Source organism: Pongo pygmaeus, chromosome 15 (genome assembly GCF_028885625.2).
Source record: "Pongo pygmaeus isolate AG05252 chromosome 15, NHGRI_mPonPyg2-v2.0_pri, whole genome shotgun sequence".
NCBI classification, from domain to species: Eukaryota; Metazoa; Chordata; class Mammalia; order Primates; family Hominidae; genus Pongo; species Pongo pygmaeus.
In genome coordinates, this window is record NC_072388.2 from 31,107,679 (window position 1) to 31,134,116 (window position 26,438).

The 26,438-nt window shown below is 37.1% G+C and overlaps 1 protein-coding gene across 9 annotated transcripts in view; it reads left to right on the top strand.

Moving 5' to 3' along the window:
* AKAP6 (A-kinase anchoring protein 6) overlaps positions 1-26,438 on the top strand; it is a 626,632-nt gene that overhangs the window by 570,476 nt on the left and 29,718 nt on the right. The window lies entirely within an intron of this gene.

Genomic DNA, 26,438 nt, shown 5'->3' on the forward strand with positions numbered 1-26,438 from the left:
ACAGGTTTAAGCTGTTGCTAGATGAAGGAAACAGATATAACTAGAAGTTGTTTCATTGTAATATACAATGCATATTTGTCCAGAGAGCCTTCATATCCTTTAGGAAAGAATTTATCGATAAAAAGATTGCATACTCCAAATGACCTTGAGGTCAATGTCTATTAGTTGAAGGCCCAACTCCCATGTTTGAGTTATATAAATGGAATACATACATACATACATACATACATACATACACACATACATAGAATGGAAAGTTTTCCTTATATGTTTATATTTTTCAGTTCTATAACTTTGGAAAGTTCAGGATCCAAAATTGAAAAATCAAATGTAAAAACAATGCCGCTGAAAAATTCTTTCCTCCTATGAATTCTGATTTTAACGAAATCTTAATATCTGCTCTCTGACGTGTTAGGCACTTGGGACTGGGAACAGAAGGGACAATGAATCAGCAAGCCATCTAATTCTTTTTGCATCTGTAGATATATTGAGTCTAGGGGGTGATTTTATCCTCAATAGTTCTGTTTAATTGTTTTAAGCTGAAGTTGTTAAATTTCTTAAGACTTCCAAGTTATTACTAGTAATCAGAGTCAATATAATTAGATGTCTTTTCTTGAAATGACCTGTTTTTTGTAAAGCTATTTAGCTGGCATGGTTTTTGTTTGTTTTGAGAGTGTTTGGAAGGGCAGATGAGATTATTATTATTACTTTCTATACTTTTAAGCCTGTAATCATAGTAGTGGCCATAAGATATATGCAAAAATCAACTGCAGCAGGCAAAGTTGTGAAATTTTTGAAGCATTCAGACTGCTTTGGAGGAGACAAAGTTGTGTTTCTTTGAGGATTTATTTGAAATCGTGTAATCAGGGGTTTTAGAGCAGTTCTCTGCAGACTAGATGCAGACATTTTTATCCTTTTTTTTTTTTTCCCAAGGATGGAGTCTTTCTCTATCTCCCAGACTGGGGTACAGTGGCCTGATCATAGCTCACTGCAGCCTCAAACTCCTGGGCTCAAGTGATCCCCCCACCTCAACCTCTCAAGTAGCTAGGACTACAGGCATGTGCCAGCATGCCTGTCTAATTTTTATTTTACTTTTTGTAGAGATGTGGTCTCACTGTGTTGCCCAGGCTGGTCTCAAATTCTTGGCACTCCTTCCACCTCGGCCTCCCAATGTGCTGGGGTTGCAGGTGTAAGCCACTGCACTCAGCCTTTTATCTTACTTCTATGGTAAAAGCAAGCTTTAGCTTTGAGGAAACCCTGGCTGCTTCTTAGGGGTTCAAGCTACTACATACAGGTAGATACAAATTCCAAACAGAGAAAGGTGTTTCCTTTTGTTTAAGGTGACTGCTGAATGTGTAGACTGGAAAAATGAAGGTAACAGATAAGGTCCTTTGTGCTGAAAAAAGTTGAAAATCACTGTTGGAAAAGGAATGAAGAGAGTGGTCTAATGCCAACAAATACGGTGAGCACAGGGTACATCATTCAGTGGGAGATATTTCTCTGCTTCTTATCTCTGTTGGTTGAGTGAAGAGTCCAAGTTGCTTTGAAGTTGCCAATGTGGGAGGCTGCCTTTGCAGAGAATCAGAATCCTCTAAGTTGGCTCTTCAGTTATCATATGTCCCCATTCCCATTTCATCCTTGCTTGTGCATTGGGACTTTCACTTCTTGATATGGTTTGTCTGTGTCCCCAACCAGATCTCCTCTTGAATTGTAGCTCCCATAATTCCTAGATGTTGTGGGAGGGACCTAGTAGGAGATAATTGAATCATGGGGGTGGTTTCCCCCATACTGTTCTCATGGTAGTGAATAAGTCTCACTAGAGCTGATGGTTTTATAAGGGGAAACCCCTTTGACCTGGTCGTCATTCTCTCTTGTCTGCTGCCATGTAAGATGTGCCTTTTGCCTTCCACCATGATTGTGAGGCCTCCCCAGCCACATGGAACTGTGAGTTCATTAAACCTCTTTTTCTTTATAAATTACTCAGTCTTGGGTATGTCTTTATCAGCAGTGTGAAAACAGACTAATACACTGCTATATCCCCCAGGGCCTGGGAAATCCTTGCACATAGTAGGTCTACAAATAAGTATTTGCTGAATGAATGAGTACATGTGTTCATTTAATAAATTTTGTTTCATTCTGGCGTTTGATTTGGAGTTACTGTATCTATATTCTAAATTTTTACATTTTTTCACAAAGTAGCTGAGTGTTATGTTTCTATAAGAATACCAAGAAGATGATCTTTAATCTTTGTTGCTTAATAAGGCCTCCCCAGACTCTCAGACCTGTTTCCTAAACTCAAGGAGACTGTCAGTGTCTAAGTGGAGTCTAAGGAGGCTAAAGTGGCTAACATTGCTACAGGGCAGAGTGCCAAAGAGGAAAGGGCTACACAGACAGGGTGCACCGGAGATATACAGAGGGATGCTCTCAAGTACTCAGCAGAAGGAACCACCTGAAAGGATTAGAGGGAACAGTCCCTGGAGCTTGCACAGAGCTAGAAATAGTTCCCTTTTCCCTCACTCGTAGTAGAAACCTTCATCATTCACAAGGCATGTGATAGGGTACCAAGAAATGTTTTTGCCTTAGTAATGGGGCAAACTTAGACTAAATGCTGCTCTGGTCTTGCCCAAAAAAACTTAAAAGCAAGACCTGAAAGGATCAAACTATTTCAAAGTAATTTAACTATACTCCCAGGACAAAGCTCAAGAATATTTATAGGAATACAAATACCCAGCATACAACAAGATAAAATTTATAAAATTTATAGTGTCTGACATCCAATCTAAGCCTACCAGGAATGGAAAGAAGCAGGAATAGTCAGCTGATGAGGATAAGAATATTAATCAATATAAACTGATCCAGAAATGTCACAGAGTATAGAATTGGTAGACAAAAACATTAAAAGTTATTATACCCGCATTCCATATGTCCAAGCAGCTGGAAAAAATATTGATCATATTAAGTAGAGACATTAAAAATATCTACCTGAAATCACATTATAAAGAGGAAAACTATCATTACTGAGATGAAAAATACACTGGATGAGATTAACAGCCAATTAGACATCACAGAAGAAATAATTTGTAAACCTGAAAACATAGCAATAAAAATTGTGCAAAATGAAGCAGAAAGAAAAAAAGACAAAACAAAATAAAAACAGAGCATCAGTGAGCTCTGAGGTATCTTCAAGCAGCCTAATTGAAGATCAGAATTAGAATCCAATAATAAAAGGAAGGTGGAAGCTGAGTGCTGTTGCTCGCATATGTAATTCCAGCACTTTGGTAGGCTGAGGTGGGAGGACTGCTTGAGGCCAGGAGTTCAAGACCAACCTGGGCAACATAGCGAGACCTCATTTCTACAAAACAATACAAAAATTAGGCAGGCATGAAGACACATGCTTGCAGTCCCAGCTACTTGGGAGGCTGAGGCAGGAGGATCACTTGAGCCTGGGAGGTTGTAGCTGCAGTGAGCTGTGTTTGTGCCACTGCACTCTAGCCTGGATGACAGTCAGACCCTGTCTCAGAAAAATAAAAATAAAAAGATAGTGGAATAAAATAACCTAGAATTATATATACAGAGAAAATATCATTCAAAAATGAAGATAAAATAGTTTTCATTCATTAAAACCTGAAAATATTCATTACCCATCGACCTGTACCACAAGAAATGTTAAAGGCAGTCCTTCAACCAAATGGAAAATTATGTCAGATGGAAACCTGGATAGGCACAAGGGAATGAAGAAGACTGAAAATAGTAACTATGTGGGTGACTATGAAATATTTTTTTGTATTATTTAAATCTCTTTAAGTGGTAATGGGCTGCTTAAATCAAGTTAATAACAGCTTATTGTCTATTTATAACATATGTAGAAGTCAAACGTATGACAACAATATTGCAATGGCCAGGAACTATGTGGTTTTTATTCTATGTGAGGTAGTATAATATCATTTAAAGTTTTTTTTTTTGAAAGGGGATTAAAGAAAAAATTAGACGTGATAAAATAAAATATATGCTTTTGGGTTTTTGTTTATTTGTTTGTATTTTTAGATACAAGGTCTTACTCTGTTGCTCAGGCTACAATGCTAAGGCACGATCATGGCTCACTGTAGCCTTGACCTTCTGGGTGCAAGCAGGTCTCCTGCCTCAGTCTCCAAGTAGCTGAGAGTAAAGGAGCATGCCAGCATACCCAGCAATTTTTTTCGCAGGCTAGCCTCAAACTCCTGGCCTCAAGCAGTCCTCCCACTTTGGCCTCCCAAAGTGCTGGGATTACAGGCATGAGTCGCCATGCCTAGCTTATAACTCTTTAAAAACATAACAAAAAGCTATAATGAGTAGGCCAACAGAGGAAATGAATAGAATCATTTAAAAAAAAAACGATAAAAGAAAAAGAGAATAAAAAATAGATGCAAAAAAAAGAAGAATAGCAAGATGGAAGACTTAAAATAACTGCATAAATAATCCTGTTAAATGGGAATGGACTAAAAGCCCCAATTAAAAAGCAACAATTATCAGATTAGGTTTATGAAGTTCTACTGAGTTACATGTTGCCTATGAGAAACCCAATTTAGGCCAGATGTGGTGGCTAACACCTGTAATTTCAGCACTTTGGGAGGCTGAGGCAGCAGGATTACTTAACCCCAGGAGTTTGAGACCAGCCTGGGCAACATGGTGAAACCCCTTCATTACAAAAAAATAAAAATAAAAAATTAGCCAGGCGTGGTGGCAGTGCATCTGTGGTCTCAGCTACCCACTACTCAGGAGGCTCAGGTGGGAGGATCATTTGAGCCCAGGAGGTTGAGGCTACCATGAACAGTGTTTGTGCCCCTTGTACCCCAGCCTGGGCAACAGAGTGAGACTCTGTCTCAGGACCAAAAAAAAAACAAAGGAAATCCACTTTAAACATAAAGATATAATAAAGCAAAGAGATGGAAATATATATATTAAGCCAGCACAAACAAAGTTGGAGTGGCTGTATTAATAGTAAACAGTGTAGATTTCAGAGCAAAGAAGATTACAAATTATAAAGAAGCACATTCTTAATGATAAAGATGCCAATTAATCAAGAAGACATAACATTACTAAATGTTTATGCTCTAAAACAGAGCTTTAAAATACATAAAGCAAAAATTGATACAACTGTGAGGAGACAACAAAAACAGACCATTTTGGGCAGAGATTCCAATACTTTTTCTCAATAGCTGATAGACCAGAAAAATCAGTAAAGATATAAAAGACTTGGAATGATACTATAAAGTAATTTAATTGGCACTTAAAACACTCTATCCAAGGCTTTTATCAAAAGGACAATGAATAACAATTGTTGGTGAGAGTGTAGAAAAAAGGGAACCCTTGTCTACTGTTGGTGGGAATGTAGATTGGTGTAGCCTCTGTGGGAAGCAGTATGGAGGTTCCTAAAGAAAGTGAAAATAGAACCACCATATGACCCAGAAATCTCTCTAGTAGGTCTATACCCAAAGGAAATGAAATCACTGCCTCATACGGATGTCTTTAGTCACATGCTCATTGCATCATTATTTATCATAGCCAAGATATGGGAACAACTGAAGTGTCCATTAGATGAATGGAAAAAGAAATTGAAAAAAAATATATATATATGTGCATGCTTATACACATACATACACACAATGTAATATTTGGCCTTAAAAAAAAAGGAGATCCTGCTATTGGTGAAAACATGGATGAAACTGGAGGACATTATGCTAAGTGAAATAAACCAGACACAGAAAGAAAAATATTACATGATCTCACTTATATATGGAATCTAAAAAGAAAAAAAGAAAGAAACAAAGAATCTAAAGGTACCAGAAATCAGGCACAAGGGAAATGGAAAGATGTAGGTCAAAAGATATGAAATTGGAGTTATGGTCCTATTAAAAAAATCTAGAGATCTAATGTACAATCTGAGATGATGGATATGTAAATTTGCTTGAATATAGAAGTCACTTCACTACATGTATCAAAACATCATGTTGTACACAATATATACATTTAAAAATCAGTCATGCCATCCAGCAGCAGCAGAATATACATTCAAGTGCACACATAACATCTACTAAAACTCTCTTCTGAGCCACAAAACAAGTCTTAAATTTAAAAGAATTCAGCCAAGTGCAGTGGCTCATGCCTGTAAGCCTAGCACTTTGGGAGGCTGAAGCAGGAGGATGGCTTCAGCCTGAGACTAGCCTGAGCAATATATCGAGACTCCATTATCTATTTTTTTAAGTTAAAATAAGTCATATCGTACAAAGTATGTTATTTGACTATAATAGAATTAGCTTAGAAATAAGTAATAGCAATATATTTGGAAAATCCTCAAATACATGGAAGCTAAATAACACACTTATATACAACACATGGACCAAAGAAGAAATGAAAAGGGAAATTAGAAAGTATTTTTAACTGAATAGTAACAAAATATTAAAATCTGTGGGATGCCACCAAAACAAAGATCTTAGTTTTCACCTTATGAAACTAGAAAAAGGAGACCAAATTAAACCCAAAGTAAATAGGAGAAAGAAAATAATAAAATCAGAACAGAAATCAGTGAAATAGAAGACAGAAAAAATAATAAAGAAAAAAATCAATGAAATGAAAAGCTGGGGTTATTTTTGAGAAGACCAATGAAATTGATAAACCTCTAGCTAGACTGATTAGGGAAAAAAAGAAAAATAAATGATCAGTATCAGGAATAAGAGAGAGACATCACTACAGCTTCTACCAATATTAAAAGAAGACTATCAGCCAAGATCGCGCCATTGCTCTCCAGCCTGGGCAACAAGAGTGAAACTTACTCTCAAAAAAAAAAAAAAAAGAGAATATGAAGATAATTTTATGAATAATCTTTTGTCTACTAAATACATTGAGTCATTAGTTTAAAACCTCCCCAGAAAGAAAATTTCAGACCTAGTTGGCTTTTTAGGTGAATTCTACCAAACATTTAAAGAATAAATAATATTAATTTTATGCAAAGTTGTCCAGAAATTGAAAAGGAAAGAATATTTTTCATTCTCATTGCTTGGGCAAGCATTACCCAGATGTCAAAAAGGCAATACAAGAAAACTGCTGGATGATATCCCTTATGAATGTCAATAAAAAGATTCTTAACAAAATTTTATCAAATCAAATAAAAAGTATATAAAATAGAAACTACATCATGATATTGTGAGGTTTAGCCTAGAAATACATAGTTTCATACTTGAAAAAAATCAATGTAATTCATCGTATTTGCACACTCAGAGAGGAAAACCATTTGATTATCTCAATGCTGAAAAAGCATTTGCCAAAATCCAATATCCTTCCTGATAAAAACTCTCAGAAACCTAAGGAAAAAATGTCCAGATGCGGTGGCTCACACCTGTAATCCCAACACTTTGGGAGGCCGAGGTGGGTGGATAACTTGAGGCCAGGAGTTTGAGACCAGCCTGGCCAACATGGCGAAACCCCATCTCCACTAAAAATACAAAATCTTAGCTGGGCATGGTGGTGCACGCCTGTAATCCCAGCTACTCTGGAGGCTGAGGCAGGAGAATTGCTTCAACCTGGGAGGTGGAGGTTGCAGTGAGCCGAGATCACACCACTGTATTCCAGCCTGGGTGACAGAGAGCAACTCTGTCTCAAAAAAAACGAAGGGAAGGAAGGGAATGAGGGAGGGAGGGAGGAAGGGAAAGAAAAAGAAAGGAAGAAAAGAACTAAGGAAAAACTTAATAAAGGGGATCCACAGCTAATCAACAGTTAACATCATACTCAATAGTAAAAAACAGAATACTTCTCCTCTAAAATCAGGAATAAGGCAAAGATGTGCAATTTCACTGTTTCTATTCAAAATTGTATTGGAAGTTTTAGCCAGATCAATAAAGCAAGAAAAGGAATTTCAGACATGCCATTTGGCAATTAAGAAGCAAAATTATTTTTACTCAGAGATTCCATCACCATCTATGTAGAAACTGCTACAGAATCTACAAAAAAGATACTAGAACAAATAAGGGAAGTTAACAAGGTTATAGGATACAAGATCAATATATAAATGTCAATTATATTCTAGATATTATTGATAAATAGTCATAAATTGAAATGTTTAAACATTCAATTTATAATATTAATAGTATATGAAATGCTTAGGGATGTATCTAATAATAGATATGGAAGAAGCGTATGCAAACAGCTACAAAATATTGCTGAGAGAAATTATTAACAAATAATAACTAAATTAATAATGGACTATACTGAATTCATGGATCAGAGGACACAATATTAAGATATCAAATCTCCCCAAATTTATCTATAGAGTTAATGTAATCCCAATGAAAATTTCAGTGATTTTTTTTTTCATAAAAATTTGTAAGCTGATTCTAAAATTCATTTGGAAATGCAAAGGACATAGGAATACCCAAAGCAACTTTGAGAAAGATGAGTTAAATGGAGGGTTTATACCTCCTGATATCAAGAGTTATAATAAAGCTACAGTAGTCAAAAAAGTACGGCATTGCTGTCAAGGTCAACAAATACATCAATGGAACAGAATAAGTATTTCAGAAATAGAGCTACACATAAATGGTCAATTAATTTTTAACAAAAGTATAAAGGCAATTCAATGAAGAAAGGATAGTCTTTTCAACAAATGATCCTGGAACAATTGAATTTCCATATGCACAGACATAGATTGATCTGTATAGTGTGCCATATAAAAATTAAGCAAAATAAATAATTGACCTAAATGTAAAATGTAGAAAATTTTAGAAAAAAATCACAGGGTAAAATATTTGTGATCACTGGAGCAATAACAAAGGGTAATAAGAAATCTTTTGGGAGTGATAGAAATATTCATGATCTTGTTTGTAGTGATCATTTTGTATGTGTATTCTTATATCAAAACATAACATTTTACATTGTAATATGTATAATTTACTTTATTTAAATTATACCTCAATAAAGCTGTTTAAAAAAAACACATATTCAGAATTTTGATTACAAAGGAGTTGATAGATTACCCTGAAGCCCAGCAGTGAGTATCCTTGTCTTTGAATAAGTAAATGAAAATGGGCATTCCTTTTCTGAAGAACCAGACAATGCTAATAACAGCTAACACATTGCACTTGATATATATCAGGCAATGTTAAGTCCTTTAAGACTCTTAATAACCATATAATTTACATGCCATTATCCTCTATTTTACAGAAGAAAAAAATTAAGGCAAAGAAAATTTCAGCAACTTTTCCAGAGTTACCACCTGGTTTGTAACTCATCTGAGATTTGAACCTGGGAGCTCTGGCTTCAGAGTCAGTGTCCTGAATCAACATCCTAAACTGCCTCTCTAAGACAAAGCCTTCTTTAATGATAAGAATGGTACATATGCAGCCACCTTTAAATCAAGTAAATGAACAAGACTTTCATCAAATTAAGTGACTTAGATTTGGAAATTAGGTGATTCTATTTTCAATATATTTTGGGAAATTATGGATCAAATTTTCGTATCACATGTGACATGGAGAAGTTTTAATTGTCAAAAATTATATCTAAATGGGCTATGAAAAGCAATAATTTCTTATGAGAACTTTAAGAAAAAGGCGTAAGCAAGCACTTTCCGTTTTAAAGTGCTAGAGAAACTAGAGAAGAGGATTTGGGCTGCTGTGTGAATTGGTTGACCACTGGTAGTTCACTGGCACTTATTTAAGCATTTCCTATAAGTCCATGGGAATTCTTATTAAATTCACACATGCTTCACAGAAACTCATGACATTTATGGAATTTGTAGTAAGAAGGACACTTTTCCAGCAGTGATTTGTATATATCACAAATCAAATTTCTCTTCTCAAATGCCATCTTAACAAACCTCTCTACTGAACAGGTTCAGTCTAGTATACACAGTTTCCTCAGGGGAATCTGCAAAATTGCTAACACAAGAGGGTGTTATACATTGTGAGGAGACATGTTTCTCAGTTTTTAACTTTTTTCCGTATTAGTTTTGTTTGTCTAATTTACTGCTGGAGATCCCTCTAAAAAGCCATGTGGCATATCTTAAGTGTCACTCACCAAGAGAGTGGGGCTGTTGTATTACTTGCTAACAGCATTGAGCATGTACTGTTTCTCAGTTGCTGTGTTACCACTTTTAATATGTTGTGTTATTTAATCTTCATAACAACTGAAGATGAAGAAACTAAATTTTTGATAGATTAAATAAATTACACAAGGTTATGCAGCCAGTAGGTGGAGAAAGGTGTGGACGCAGGCGTATCTGACTCCAAGATGTAAAGTTCTTTTAGTTCTTAAAGGGTTTATTGATAACAATTTCTTGCCTTTCTTCCCCTTAAGACTACTTTGGTTGTTTAGTATATCTTGTGTTAATGATTTATGTTGTTATTCCTTTTATTGGAGACTGCCTGGAATTCCTTTTTGAATTGAATACAAGAAGAATCATATAAATGATTGATAGCACAGTAATTTTTGTTAATATACTATTTTCCATTCATTAGTCAGTTCTAAGGACTTTGGCATGACATATTAAAGATCTGCAGACTCAAGTTAGACTTGATTGAATTAGAGAACACCATTTGGAAATAAATCCAGCCCTTCCCTCCATTCTTGTTCATTGGCTCTTTTTTCTCTATTGCATGTCCTTCCAATGAAAATTGGCTCTTACATAAAGAGTTGGATTCATCAGAAGAAATACATGAATGGAATTAACTATTGGTATTATTTGGAAAAATTTCAAACCAAAGAATGAGAAATAACAGAATAAAGAAAGTAAATCTTGAGAGGGAAAACGTTTCTTTTGAATAATTGAAGTTAAAAATTAAATTTTGAATTGAGAAAGTTTGAATAATTAATAAGTTACAGTTTAGATTTTTAATATGTATTTTTATTAATGAAATACTTTGGATAACATCATCATATATGATCATTCAATGTTTTTTACTTTTAAAATATTACCAAAAATAATAGAATGAATTCTATGTAAAACTCTCTTGAGTTTCCTGTTGGCAGTTTTCTTGAATCCAAAGACAAAAATGAAGGGAAAAATGATCTGACAGTTAATATATGTGTGAAGCTTAGTTGGGAAAGTACTTGCAAAGTGTTGTAAATATAAGGCTCTTTGAGTGTTGGTTGGAAATAGTATGGGATTTTGCCATCAATATCCTTGCTTTGCCAGTCTTTGAAAGATCTTTGTACAGGACAACTTCTTTCTCTCACAACTTTCCAGTTCAGATTCTTACATCATCTGCACCATATAAACGAATGCTATACTTATTTGGACACAGTCAAACCAACAAGATATAAACTAATAAGTAAAAGGACACAAATTTCTCTTTAGTTTTCAGAAATATGAGAATGTGATTTAAAAAATAACTGGTGAAGACACAAGTATCATTCTCAGAAAATGAAAATGATTTCACAAAGTGTCGTATTACATTTATTGATGATGTCCCCAAGTAATGTCCAATTCACTCCCAGATTTTTTAGGAAAATGTTCTGGGGTCATTTTTAACAACTGAGGACACCACTGCCATTGAGTGGGTGCATCTGGGGAGATAGTAACAATGCATGAAACAACCTTGTATGCTGACAGATTTTTCCACAAATGCCAGCAGCATCCCCATTGGAAAACACTTTGTTCTGTAACCATTTTGGTGCACTCTTACTTTCATGTTCACTCTGAGGACAGATCTCTGATAATATACATCTGTAAAATACTCAGTTCAGCTCTACTTAGCCCTCTGAAAGACCTAAACCTTTATCTTTTTTTTCTTTTTGAGATGGAATCTTGCTCTGTCGCCGAGGCTGGAGTGTAGTGGCGCCATCTCGGCTCACTGCAAGCTCCACCTCCCAGGTTCATGCCATTCTCCTGCCTCAGCCTCCTGAGTAGCTGGAACTACAGGCACCCGCAACCACACCTGGCTAATTTTTTTTTTTTTTTTTTTTTTTTGTATTTTTAGTAGAGACGGGGTTTTACTGTGTTAGCCAGGATGGTTTCGATCTCCTGACCTCGAGATCTGCCCGCCTCGGCCTCCCAAAGTGCCGATTACAGGCGTGAGCCACCGCACCCGGCCTAAACGTTTATCTTAAAAGCAAGAAAAATTTGCCTTTCCTGTCTGTTTCCTTACCTCTCTAACTCTCATAGAAGGCCTCTGAATAGTCCTATCACTGTTTTCTGAGTTCAGACAAGTAGTTTTCAGTAGCAAGTAAATTATTCTTGCTTTTCAATGAAATGTTTTAAACAGAAATAATATGGATTCCTTTGAAATATTTTTATTTCAATGAGTGTGCTTTTGAATCCTTTGTGAATTTAGGGTTTTAAATTTTTATTCTTTGTACAAATATATTTTTTTCTTTTGCTCTGGGACTCCAGAACTCTAGCATTGAAAACAGAACGTCATGTCCAGAGAAACCTTACACATTTATTGGCCCCAAAAATACATAACACATCTAGCCACATAATTGAAAATAATAAGGCCACGATAAATGGGATGGCTCCAGGGTAAAACACCCAAAGGATTCAATTGGTGTCACTTTGCATCAATGTCCATGCATCATGGTAATTGAGGTAACATAACCAATTACCACATTTTAATTAGAGTTCTAAGAACTCGAGGAAATTTGCAATGATCAGATAGCTCACTTTACAAAAGAAAGGAAAGAATGAAAGAAAGGGGGGGAACCCCACACTTTTTCTGCCTCTCAATCTTATTATTTGGTGATGCATATATTAAGATAAATAGCATTCTTATCCTAATCTGACTAATGATTTCAGAAATGTATGACCAAAGAAATTCTCTAGATTGTGACCTTAGCTTATAATTTCATTTCCCATCTAGGTGTACCTTGCCATTGTAACTTGGGGATTCATTCTAAGTTTTTAAGTCAGTGTCTGAACACAGTGACACATTATTAAATACATATTTATCTGGGTTTGGTTGCTGAACAAAAATAGATCTAGATTTCACCCCCAAAAAACATTAAAAGCAAAAAGAATTACTACATTTAGAAAATAATTTTGACTTGTGGCAATTATTTTTATAAGGCTAGAGTTTAAGTGAAAAACCTCCTGTAAAATTTTAGTGCTGCTACATAATCAAGTAATTATGTAATTACTTGTACTTAATTACTTACAAGAGAGATCGCTGTTAAAAAAAGTCTTTATACATGTCAAAAACAGCTCTCTTCTTTAGAGTATTTCTAGGTAAGCTTCAAATACCAAAAAGCTCTTTTAAAGTAATCTCCAATAAATTTATTTTTCTTTTATAAATCTCTTACCATTTTTTTCAAATATATGAAAGTACATTACATAGAGATCTATACGCCCTCCCTCCTGTTTCCACTTATTACAGCCAAAAACAAATGTGTCATTCCAAATCCTTGGGAGGCTGAAACAGGAGAACTGCTTGAGCCCAGGAGTTCAAGGATGCAATGAGCTGTAATTATACCACTTCATTCTAGCCTGGGCAACAGAGTGAGACCCCATCTCAAAAAAAAAAAAAAAAAAAAGAGGTGGGAAGGAAGAAATGATTTTTAAATTACACATGAAGGGCTTGGTATTAAATATAAGAATATAAGACATGTATCCTTAATGTGACAGTTTCCAGTAGATGGAGTAGATTTTCAAGAAAGCTGGGAATTTTCTTGAGTATTATAATACAATATGGTGATTAAGAGCTAGGGCCAGACTCTCTCACTTAGTAGCTGTGTGATCATGGCAAATTATTTAACTTTTGTGCCTCAGTTTCTTCATCTGTAAGATAGAGATAACAATGATAAACTATAAAAACCCTAGAAGGGAGGTTCAAGATGGCCAATGAGAAGCAGCTGTGGTCTGTGGCCTGCGGAACTCACGGAAGGGAATGAAAAGGGGCAAGGGAATTCAGCACCTTCAACTTATATATCCAGGATCTCACATTGGAACTAACTAAGCAAACAACACAACCCACGCAGAATGAAGAAAAGCAGGGGGTGGGGGCAACAGCCCATGTGGGAGTGGCACGGAGCGAAAGGAACCCCCACCCTCAGCCAAGGGAAGCAGTGAGTGATTGTGCAACCCCACCCAGGAAACCATGCTTCTCCCATGAATCTTTGCAACCGGCAAATCAGGAGATCCTCTTGTGAGCCCACACTACCAGGTCTTTGGGTCCAAGACACAGAGCTGTGTGGAGTCTCAGCAAAGCAGCCACTCAGGCACAAACAGAGACCCAGGAGTTTTACGATTCTGGCCCTGGCATCCCTGGCAAGGCGGGAAATCCATCCATACATATCCCTAGGAAGGGTGCTGAACTCAGGGAGCCAAGCAGCGTCATTCTGCGGGCCCCACTTCCACGGCACCTCACAAGACCTACTGGCTTGGAATTCTAGCCAGCCAACAACAGGCTGGAGTCTGCCTGAGACAGGACTGAGTTCCTGGGGAGAGGGTCGGCCACCATCTATGTGGTTCAGTAGACTCAGCCATTCCAGCCTGCCACCTTTGGAGAATACAAATCATATGAACAAGGAAGAGTCCTCCACAGTGCAGCACAGCTGCCTTGCCAGATCATGGCCAGACTGCTTCTTTAAGCGGAACCTAGATCCGTTCCTCCTAACTGGATGAGATCTCCCTGTGGAGGCTTTAGCTACTCCAGCAAGGGTTCTACAGACCTCTGATCTCTCCCTGGGACAGAGGTCCTGTGGGGAGGGGCAGCCGCCATCTCTGCAGTTCAGTTGACTCAGCCATTCCAGCCTGCCAACTTTGGAGAATACAAACTGTCTGGACGAGGAAGGATCTCTCCCAATGCAACACACCTGCTCTATCAAAAAGCAGCCAGACTGCTTCTTTAAGTAGATCCCTGATCCCATTACTCCTGACTGGGTGAGACCTCCCAACAGGGATCTCCAGCCACCTTCTACAGGTGTGGTTGGGCCGGCAACAGGTCAGTACCCTACTGGAACGGAGCTTCCAGAGGAAGGAGCTGGCTGCCATCTTTGCTGTTTCACAGCCTTCACTGGTGAAACCTCCAGGTACAGGAAAAAACGAGCCAACTAGGGCCTGGAGTGGACCCCCAGCAAACTGCAGCAGCCCTATGCTAGAGGGGCCTGACAGTTAGAAGAAAAACAAACAGAAAACAACAATATCAACAAAAAAGACCCCACGAAAACCCTGTTCAAAAGTTAGTATCCTCAAAGATCAAAGGTAGATAAGCCCACAAAATGAGAAAGAATCGATGCAAGAATACTGAAAACTCATAAAGCCAGAGTGCCTCTTCTCCATATGACTGCAACACCTCTCCAGCAAGGGCACAGAACTGGGCTGGGGCTGAGATGGCTGAATTGACAGAAGTAGGCTTCAGGAGGTGGGTAATAATGAATGTCACTGAGCTACAGGAGCATGTTGTAACCCAATGTAAAGAAGCTAAGAATCATGACAAAACAGTACAGGAGCTGAAAGCCAGAATAGCCAGTTTAGAGAGGAACATAACCGACCTAATGGAGCTGAAAAACACAACATGATAACTTCACAATGCAATCACAAGTATCAATAGCAGAATAGACCAAGTGGAGGAAAGAATCCAGAGTTTGAAGACTATCTTTCTAAAATAATACAGGCAGACAAGAATAGAGAAAAAGAATGAAAAGGAATGAACAAAACCTCTGAGAAATATGAGATTATGTAAAGAGCTGAATCTACAACTGATTGGGGTACCTGAAAGAGACAGGGAGAATGGAACCAAGTTGGAAAACATACTACAGGCTTTCATCCAGGAGAACTTCCCCAACCTACCAAGACAGGTCAATGTTCAAATTCAGGAAATGCAGAGAACCCCAGTAAGATATTCCATGAGAAGATCAACCCCAAGACACATAATCCTCAGATTCTCCAAGGTCAAAATGAAAGAAAAAATGTTAAGGGCAGCCAGAGATAAAGGCCAGGTCACTTACAAAGGGAAGCCCACCAGACTAACAGTGGGCCTCTCAACAGAAACCCTATAAGTCAGAAGAGATTGGAGGCTAATATTCAACATTCTTAAAGAAAATAATTTTCTTAATTAATTTATTTATTATACTTTAAGTTCTGGGATACATGTGCAGAACGTGCAGGTTTGTTACATAGGTATACATGTGCCATGGTGGTTTGCTGCACCCATCAACCTGTCATCTAGGTTTTAAGCCCCTCATGCATTAGGTATTTGTCCTAATGCTCTCTATCCCCTTGCCCCCCACTCCCTGACAGACCCTAGTGTGTGATGTTCCCCTCCCTGTGTCCATGTGTTCTCATTGTTCAGCTTCCACTTGTGAGTGAGAACATGTGGTTTTTGGTTTCCTGTTCCTGTGTTAGTCTGCTGAGAATGATGATTCCACCTTCTTCCATGTCCCTGCAAAGGACATGAACTCATTCTTTTTTATGGCTGCATAGTATTCCATGGTATATATGTGCCACACTTTCTTTATCCAGTCTATCATTGATGGGCATTTGGGTTGGTTCCAAGTCTTTGCTATTGCGAATAGTGCTGCAATAAACATATGTGTGCTTATGTCTTTATAGTAGAATGATTTATAATCCTCTGGGTATATACTGAGTAATGGGATTGCTGGGTCAAATGGTATTTCTGGTTCTAGATCCTTGAAGAATCACTACACTGTCTTCCACAATGGTTGAACTAATTTACACTCCCACCAACAGTATAAAAGTGTTCCTATTTCTCCAGAGCCTCTCCAGCATCATTGTTTCCTGACTTTTTAATGATCACCATTCTAACAGTCATGAGATGGTATCTCATTGTGGTTTTGATGTGCATTTCTCTAATGACCAATGATGATGAGCTTTTTTTCATATGTTTGTTGGCTGCATAAATGTCTCCTTTTGAGAAGTGTCTGTTCATATCTTTTGTCCACTTTTTGATGGTGTAGGTTGTTTTTTTCTTGTAAACTTGTTTAAGTTCCTTGTAGATTCTGGGTATTAGCCCTATTAGTCAGATGGATAGATTGCAAAAATTTTCCCGCATTCTGTAGGTTGCCTGTTCACTCTGGTGATAGTTTCTTTTGCTGTGCAGAAGCTCTTTAGTTTAATTAGACCCCATTTGTCAATTTTGGCTTTTGTTGCAATTGCTTTTGGTGTTTTAGTCATGAAGTCTTTGCCCCTGCCTATGTCCTGAATGGTATTGCCTAGGTTTTCTACTAGGGTTTTTATTGTTTTTGGTTTTATGTTTAAGTCTTTAATCCTTCTTGGGTTAATTTTTGTATAAAATGTAAGGAATGGGTCCAGTTTCAGTTTTCTGCTTATGGCTAGCCAGTTTTCCCAGCACCATTTATTAAATAGGGAATCCTTTCCCCATTGCTTCGTTTTGTCAGGTTTGTCCAAGATCAGATGGTTTTAGATGTGTGGTGTTATTTCTCAGGCCTCTGTTCTGTTCTATTGGTCTATATATCTGTTTTGGTACCAGTACCATGCTGTTTTGGTTACTGTAGCCTTGTAGTATAGTTTGAAGTCAGGTAGCATGATGCCTCTAGCTTAGTTCTTTTTGCTTAGGATTGTCTGGACTCTGTGGGCTCTTTTTTGGTTCCATATGAAATTTAAAGTAGTTTTTTCTAGTTCTGTGAAGAAATTCAATGGTAGCTTCATGGGAATAGCATTGAATCTGTAAATTACTTTGGGCAGTATGGCCATTTTCATGATATTGATTCTTCCTATCCATGAGCATGGAATGTTTTTCCATTTGTTTGTGTCCTCTCTTATTTCCTTGAGCAGCGGTTTGTAGTTCTCCTTGAAGAGGTCCTTCACGTCCCTTGTAAGTTATATTCCTAGGTATTTATTTTCTTTGTAGGAATTGTGAATGGGATCACTCATGATTTGGCTCTCTCTTTGTCTATTATTGGTGTATAGGAATGCTTGTGATTTTTGCACATTGATTTTATATCCTGAGACTTTGCTGAAGCTGCTTATCAGCTTACGCAGTTTTTGGGCTGAGACGATGGGGTTTTCTAAATATATAATCATGCCATCTGCAAACAGAGGTAATTTGACTTCCTTTCTTACTATTTGAATATCCTTTATTTCTTTCTCTTGCCTGATTGCCCTGGCCAGAACTTCCAATACTATGTTGAATAGGAGTGGCGAGAGAAGGCATCCTTGTCTTATGCTGGTTTTCAAAGGGAATACTTCTAGCTTTTGCCCATTCAATATGATATTGGCTATGGGTTTGTCATAAATAGTTATTATTTTGAGATATGTTTCATCGATACCTAGTTTATTGAGTGTTTTTAGCGTGAAGTAGTGTTGAGTTTTATCGAAGGCCTTTTCTGCATCTATTGAGATAATCATGTGGCTTAATAAAAGAATTTTCAACCCAGAATTTAATATCTGGCCAAACTAAGCTTCATCAGCAAAGAAGAAATAAGATTATTTTCAGACAAGCAAATGCTGAGGGAATTCATCACCACCAGGCCTGCCTTACAAAAGATCTTGAAGGAAGCACTAAATATGGAAAAGAAAAAATGTTACCAGCCATTACAAAAACACACTGAAGTACACAGACCAGTGACATTATGAAGCAACCACATAAACATGTCCACAAAATAACCAGCTATCATCATGATGAAAGGATCAAATTAACACATAACAATACTAACCTTAAATGTATATGGACTAAATGCCCCAATTAAAAGACAGAATGCAAGCTGGATAAAGAGCCAAGACCCTTCAGTATGCTGTCTTCAAGAGACCCATCTCACATGCAGAGACACACATAGGCTCAAAATAAAGGGATAGAGGAAAATTTACCAAGCAAATGGAAAACAGAAAAAATCAGGGGTTGCAATCCCAGTTTCTGACAAAACAGAGTTTAAACCAACAAAGATTAAAAAAGATAAAGAAGGGCATTATATAATGGTAAAGGGCTCAGTTCAATTAAAAAAAGCAAACTATCCTAAATATATATGCACCCAATACAGAAGCACCCAAACTCATAAAGAAAGTTCTTGGAGACCTACAAAGAGACTCAAACTCCCACACAATAATAGTAGGAGACTGTAACACCCCACTGACAGTACTTGAGAGATCACTGAGACAGAAAATTAGCAAAGATATTAAGGACCCAAACTCAGTTTTGGATCAAGTGGACCTGATAGATATCTACAGAACTTTCCACCCCAAAACAACAGAATATACAGTCTTTAAACCATCAAAGATTAAAAAAGGCAAAGAAGGGCATTAAATAATGGTAAAGGGTTCAATTCAATAAAATTGACTATCCTAAATATATATGCACCCTATACGGAAGCACCCAAATTCATAAAGCAAGTTCTTGGAGATCTACAAAGAGACTCAAACTCCCACACAATAATAGTGGGAAACTGTAGCACCCCACTGACAGTAGTAGACAGATCATTGAGATAGAAAATTAGCAAAGATATTCAGGGCCTGAACTCAGCTCTGGATCAAGTGGACCTGATACATATCTACAGAACTTTCCACCCCAAAACAACAGAATATACATTCTTCTCAGTGCTACATGGCACTTACTCTAAAATTGATCACATAATCAGAGGTAAAATACTCCTCAGCAAATGCAAAAAACTGAAATCATAACAGTCTGTCAGACCCACAGCACTGTCAAATTAAGAAATTCACTCAAAATCACATAGCTACATGGAAATTGAACAACATGCTCCTGAATGACTCTTGGGTAAATAATTAAGGCAGAAATCAGGAAGTTATTTGCTAGCCAGATGCAGTGGCTCACACCTGTAATCCCAGCATTTTGGGAGGCTGAGGTGGAAGGATCACTTGAGGCCAGGAGTTCAGACCAGCCTGGCCAACATGGTGAAAACTCATCTCTACTAAAGATATAAAAATTAGCAATGCATGGTGGTGCCCATCTGTAATCCCAACTATTTGGTAGGCTGAGGCACGAGAATCTCTTGAACCCAGGAGGCAGATGTTGCGGTGAGCTGAGATCACATCACTGCATTCCAGCCTGGGCAAAAGAATGAGACTGTATCTCAAACAAACAAACAAACAAATAGTTCTTCAAAACTAATGAGAACAAAGTGACAACTTACCAGAATCTCTGGGATACTAAAGCAGTGTTAAGAGGGAGATTTCCAGCACTAAATGCCCATATCAAAAAGCTAGAAAGATCTCAGGTTAACAACCTAGCATCTCAACTAAAAGAACTAGAGAAAGAAGAACAAGCAAACTGCAAAGCTAGCAGAAGACAAGAAATAACAAAATTCAGAGCTGAACTGAAGGAGATAGAGACTTGAAAACCTCTTCAAAAATTCAGTGAACCCAGGAGCTATTTTTTTTAAGTAACAAAATAGGCCACTAGCTAGACTAATAAAGAAGAAAAGAGAAAACAATCAAATACACACAATCAGAAATGATAAGGGGGCATATTACCATTGACCCCACAGAAATACAACCATTAGAAAATACTATAAACATCTCTATGTACATAAACTAGAAATCTAGAAGAAATGGATAAATTCTTCCAGAGGATAAATGCACCCTCACAAGACTGAACCAGGAAGAAATTGAATCCCTGAATAGACCAATAATGAGTTCTGAAATTGAGGCAGTAATAAATAGCCCACCAACCAAAAAAAACCCAGGACCATTTGGATTCACAGCTGAATTCTATCAGAGGTACAAAGAAGAGCTGGTATCATTTCTACTGAAAATATTCCAAAAAATTGAAAAAGAGGGACTTCTCCCTAACTCATTCTGTGAGGCCAGCATCATCCTAATACCAAAACCTGGCAGAGATGCAACAAAAAAAGAAAATTTCAGGCTAATGTCCTTGATGAACATAGATGCAAAAATCCTCAATAAACTACTGGCAAACTGAATCCAGCCAGCAGCACATCAAAAAGCTTATCCACCACAATCCAGTCACCTTTATCCCCAAGATGCAAGGTTGGTTCAACATATGTGAGTCAATAAATGTGATTCATCACATAAACAGAACTAAAGACAAAAATCTACATGATTATCTCAATAGATAGAGAAAAAGCCTTTGATAAAATCCAGTATCCCTTCATGTTAAAAACTGTCAATAAACTAGGTATTAAAGGAACATAGCTTAAAATAATAAGAGCCATTTATGACAAATCAATAGCATGCTGAATGGGCAAGAGCTGGAAGCATTCTTGTTGAAAACTGGCACAAGATAAGGATGCCCTCTAACACCACTCCTATTCAACATGGTACTGGAAGTTCTGCCCAGCACAGTCAGGCAGGAGAAAGAAATAAAGGGCATTCAAATAGGAAGAGAGGAAGTCAAATCATCTTTGTTTGCAGATGACGTGATTCTATACCTAGAAAACCCCATCATCTCAGCTCAAAAGCTCCATAAACTGATAAGCAACTTCAGCAAAGTCTTAGGATACAAAATCAATTTGAAAAAATTGCTAGCATTTCTATACATCAACAACAGGTAAGCAGATAGACAAATCATGGATGAACTTCCAATCACAATTGCTACAAAAAGTATAAAATATCTAGGTATATAGCTAACAAGGGAAGTGAAAGACCTCCTCAAGGAGATCTATAAACCACTGCTCAAATCAGAGAGGACATAAACAAATGGAGAAACATTCCATGCTCATGGATAGGAAGAATCAGTATTATGAAAATGGCCATACTGCCCAAAGTAATTTGTAGATTTAATGCTATTCTCATTAAACTACTATTTACATTCTTCACAGAATTAGAAAAAAACTTTAAAAATTCATATGGAACCAACAAAGAGGCTGAATAACCAAGAGAATCCTAAGCAAAGGGAACAAAGCTGGGGGCATCATGCTACCTGACTTCAAACTATACTACAAGGCTACAGTAACCAAAACAGCATGCATGGTACTGGTACAAGAACAGACACATAGATCAATGGAACAGAATAGAGAACTCAGGATTAAGACCTCACACCTGCAATCATCTGATCTTGGACAAACCTGACAAAAAGCAGCAATGGGGAAAGGACTCCCTATTTAATAAATGGTGCTGGGACAGCTGGCTAGCCATATGCAGAAAACTGAAACTGGACCCCTTTTTTACACAATCTACGAAAGTTAACTCAAGTTGGATTAACACTCAAATGTAAAACCCAAAACTATAAAAACACTAGAAGAAAATCTAGGCAATACCATTCAGGACATAGCCATGGGTAATGATTTCATGATGAAAACACTGAAAGCAATTGCAACTAAAGCAAAAATTCACACATGGGATCTAATTAAACAAAGAGAGCTTCTGCATAGCACAAGAAACTATCATCAGAGTGAACAGACAACCTACAGAATGGGAGAAAGTTTTTGCAATCTATCCGTCTGACAAAGGTCTAATACCCAGAGTCTACAAGGAACTTAGAGTTACAAGAAAAATCAAACAATCCCATTAAAAAGTGAGCAAAGGACTCTTCTCAAAAGACATACATGCAGTGAACTAACATGAGAAAAGCTCAACATCACTGATCATTAGAGAAACGCAAATCAAAACCACAATGAGATACCATCTCATGCCAGTCAGAATGACTATTGTTAAAAATCAAAAAACAACAGATGCTGGTGAGGTTGCAGAGAAAAAGGAACACTTTTACACTGTTGGTGAGAGTGTAAATTAGCTCAAATATTGTGGAAGACAGTGTGGCAATTCCTCAAAGACCTAGAGGCAGAAATACCATTTGACCCAGCAATCCCATTACTGGGTATATACCCAAAGGAATATAAAAGATACATTCATGTGTATATTCATTGCAGCACTATTCACAGTAGCAAAGACATGGAATCAACCTAAACCCTATCAGTGATAGACTAGATAAAGAATATGTGGTAGATATGTACCATGGAATACTATGCAGCCATAAAAAGGAATGAGACCATGTCCTTTGCAGGGATATGGATGGAGTTGAAAGCTGTTATCCTCGGCAATCTAATGCAGGAACAGAAAACCAAACATTGCATGTTCTTACTTATAAGTGGGAGCTGAAAGGCTAAATGATGAGAACACATGGACATATGTGGGCGAAACAACACATGCTGGGGCCTTTCAGAGGGCAGTGAGAGGAGAGGGAGAGCATCAGGATGAATAGCTAATGATGCTGGGCTTAATACCTAGGTGATGGGATGATCTGTGCAGCAGACCACCATGGCACATGTTTACCTATGTAGCAAACCTGCACATCCTGTACATGTACCCATAAACTTAAAAGTTGAAGGAAAAAAAACAACCCTAGAAGAAAGCACAGTAAATGCCTTTCTGGACATAGGCCCTTGCAAAGATATCATAACTAAGATGCTAAAAGCAAAAATTGACCAATGGAACCTAATTAAATTAAAATGCTTCTGCACAGCAAAAAAACAAAAACAAACAAACAAAAAAAAACTATTAACAGAGCAAACAACCTACAGAATTGGAGAAAAGATCTGCAAACTATGCTTGTGACAAAGGTCTAATATCCAGAATCTAGAAGGAACTTAAATCAACAAGAAAATAACAAACAACCCCCTTTTAAAAAATGAGCAAAGGACACGAACAGACACTTCTCAAAAGAAAACATGTATGCAGCCAACAAACATATGAAAAAATGTTCAATATCATTAATCATTAGAGAAATGCAAATCAAAACCACAATGAGATGCCATCTCACACCAGTTAGAATGGCTATTATTAAAAAGTCAAAAAATAACAGATGCTGGCAAGGTTGCAGAGAAAAGGGAAAGCTTATACACTGCTGGTGGGAATGTAAGTTAGTTTACCCAGTTTGGAGAGTTCTCAAAGAACTTAAAACCATTTGACCCAGCAATCCCATTACTGGGTATATTCCCAAATCATACTACTGTAAAGATACTGCATATGTTCACCACAGAAGTATTCACAATAGCAAAGACATGGAATCAACCTGAATGCCCATCAACAAATAGACTGGATAAAGAAAATGTGGTACATATATACCATATATACCATGGAATACTATGCAGCCATAAAAAAAAACGAGATATGTCTTTTGCAGCAATATGAATGGAGCTGGAGACCATTACCCTAAGTGAATTAATACAGGAACAGAAAACCACATACCACGACGTTCTTACTTATAAGTGGGAGCTAAACATTGAGTACACATGGACACAAAAAGGAAACAATGGACACTGGGGACTACCTGAGAATGGAGGGTGGGAAGAGGGTAGAATAAAAAAACTACCTATCAGGTACTGTACTTATTACCTGGGTGATAAAATAATCTGTACACCAAAATCCTGCAACATGCAATTTACCCACATAACAAAACCACGTGTACTTTCTGAACCTAAAATAAAAGTTGGAAAAAAAAAATGATACCTACTTCATAGGTAATGGGAGGTTTAAATGAATTAATATGTAAAAACTGTTTTGAACAGCTGCTGCCACATAATCAATGAATGTTAATTGCTATTTTAGTTTAGTTATGCTATTGTAGCAACTAAATCTTATTTATATTTGTAATTATCTAGAAATAATACATTGTCTGGCATAGTAGACAATATATTTTTGCTTAGTAAACATATGAACAAATGACAGAGAAGTGAATAGAGGAGGAAATCCTGTCTTAAGTGATGGATTTCCTGGTAGACTTCGTTTATTCTTGCTTTCCTCCTTTTTAGCAAGAGTGGGCCAAAGCTAAACCAGTTGAATTAATTCTGGATGTATCCCTTTCAGTACTGGCTGATACAGTTGATTTTCTCTGCTGTTTCCTTGTTTTCCATTTCATTGACTTTTATGCTCTTATTTTTAATATTTTTTTCTTCTGCTTCATTTAGGCTTAAGTTGTTTTTCTTTCTCAGTTTCCTAAGGTGGGAGATTAGGTTATTGATTTTAAATTTATCTTCAAATATATGCACTTAATGCTGTAAGTTTCCCTCTAAGCACTACTGTTGTTGCATCCCGTCAATCTTGATAAGTTGTATTTTTGTTTTTATTTAGTTCAAAATATTTTAAATTTTTTATTGAAACTTCTTTAACCCATGTTTTATTTAGTAATGTGTTGTTTATTTCTCAATATTTGGGAAATTTTCAGCTACTTTTCTGCTAATGATTTCTAGTTTAATTTCATTATGGTCTGAGAGCATTCATTGTATGATTTCTATTCTTTTAAATTTGTTAAGGTGTGTTTTGTGGCCCACATTGTAGTATGTCTTGGTGAATGTTCAATATGAGCTTGAGAAAAATGTTTGTATTCTGCTGTTGTTGGATGAAGTATTCTATAAATGTCAGTTAGATCAAGTCAAGCGATAATGCTGTTCAGTTCAACTGTGTACCTATTGATTTTCTGCCTGCTGGATCTATCACTTACCAAAAGAGAGGTGTAGAAATATCCAACAATAGGCTGAGTGTGGTGGCTCATGCCTGTAATCCCAGCACTTTGGGAGGCCGAGGTGGGCAGATTGCTTGAGCCCAGGAGTTCAAGACCAGCCTGAGCAACATGGCAAAACCCTGTCTCTACCAAAAATATATATATACAAAAATTAGCCAGGCATGGTGGTACACACCTGTAGTTCCAGCTACTCAGAAGGCTGAGGTGGGAGGATTGCTCAAGCCTGGGAGGCAGAGGTTGCAGTGAGCTGAGATCCCACCATTGCAGTCCAGCCTGGGCAGCAGAGTGAGACCTTGTCTCAAAAAGAAAAAGAAAAAAGAAATATTGAGCAATAATAATGGATGTTCTGTTTCTCCTTGCAGTTCTTTCAATTTTTGCTTCACATATTTTAATATGTTCCATTGTTATGTGCATACATGTTTAGAATTGTATGTCTTCTTAGAGAATTGATTCATATATTATTGTGTAATATCCTTCATTATCCCTGATAATTTTCCTTGTTTTGAATCTGCTTTTTCTGAAATTAATATAAATACTCTAGCTTCCTTTTGATTAGTGTTAGCATGGTATCTTTTTCTTCATCTCCTTACTTTTAACATAGCAGAGTCTTTGTATTTAAAGTGGGTTTGTGGGCCAGGTGCTGTGGCTCATGCCTGTAATCCCAGCATTTTGGGAGGCCAAAGTGTCCAGATTGCTTGAGCTCAGAAATTCGAGACCAACCTGGGCAACATAGCAAAAACCCATCTATGCAAAAAAAATACAAAAATTAGCTGGGCATAGTGGTGCACACCTGTGGTCTCAGCTACTCAAGAGGCAGAGGTGAGAGGATCACTTGAGACCAGGAAGTCCAGGCTGCAGTGAGCCATGATTGTACCACTACATGCCAGCCTGGGCAACAGAGTGACACTCTGTCTCAAAAAGAAATAAATAAATAAAAAGTGAGTTTGTGTAGACAGCATATAGTTGGGTCTTGTTCTTTTGTCTATTCTAGCAATCTCTATATTTTAATTGCATTATTTAGACCCTTCATATTTGAAGTGATTATTAATATAGTTGGATTAATATCTATCATATTAGTAACTATGTTTATTCATTGCATTTGTTCTTTGTTTCTTTTTT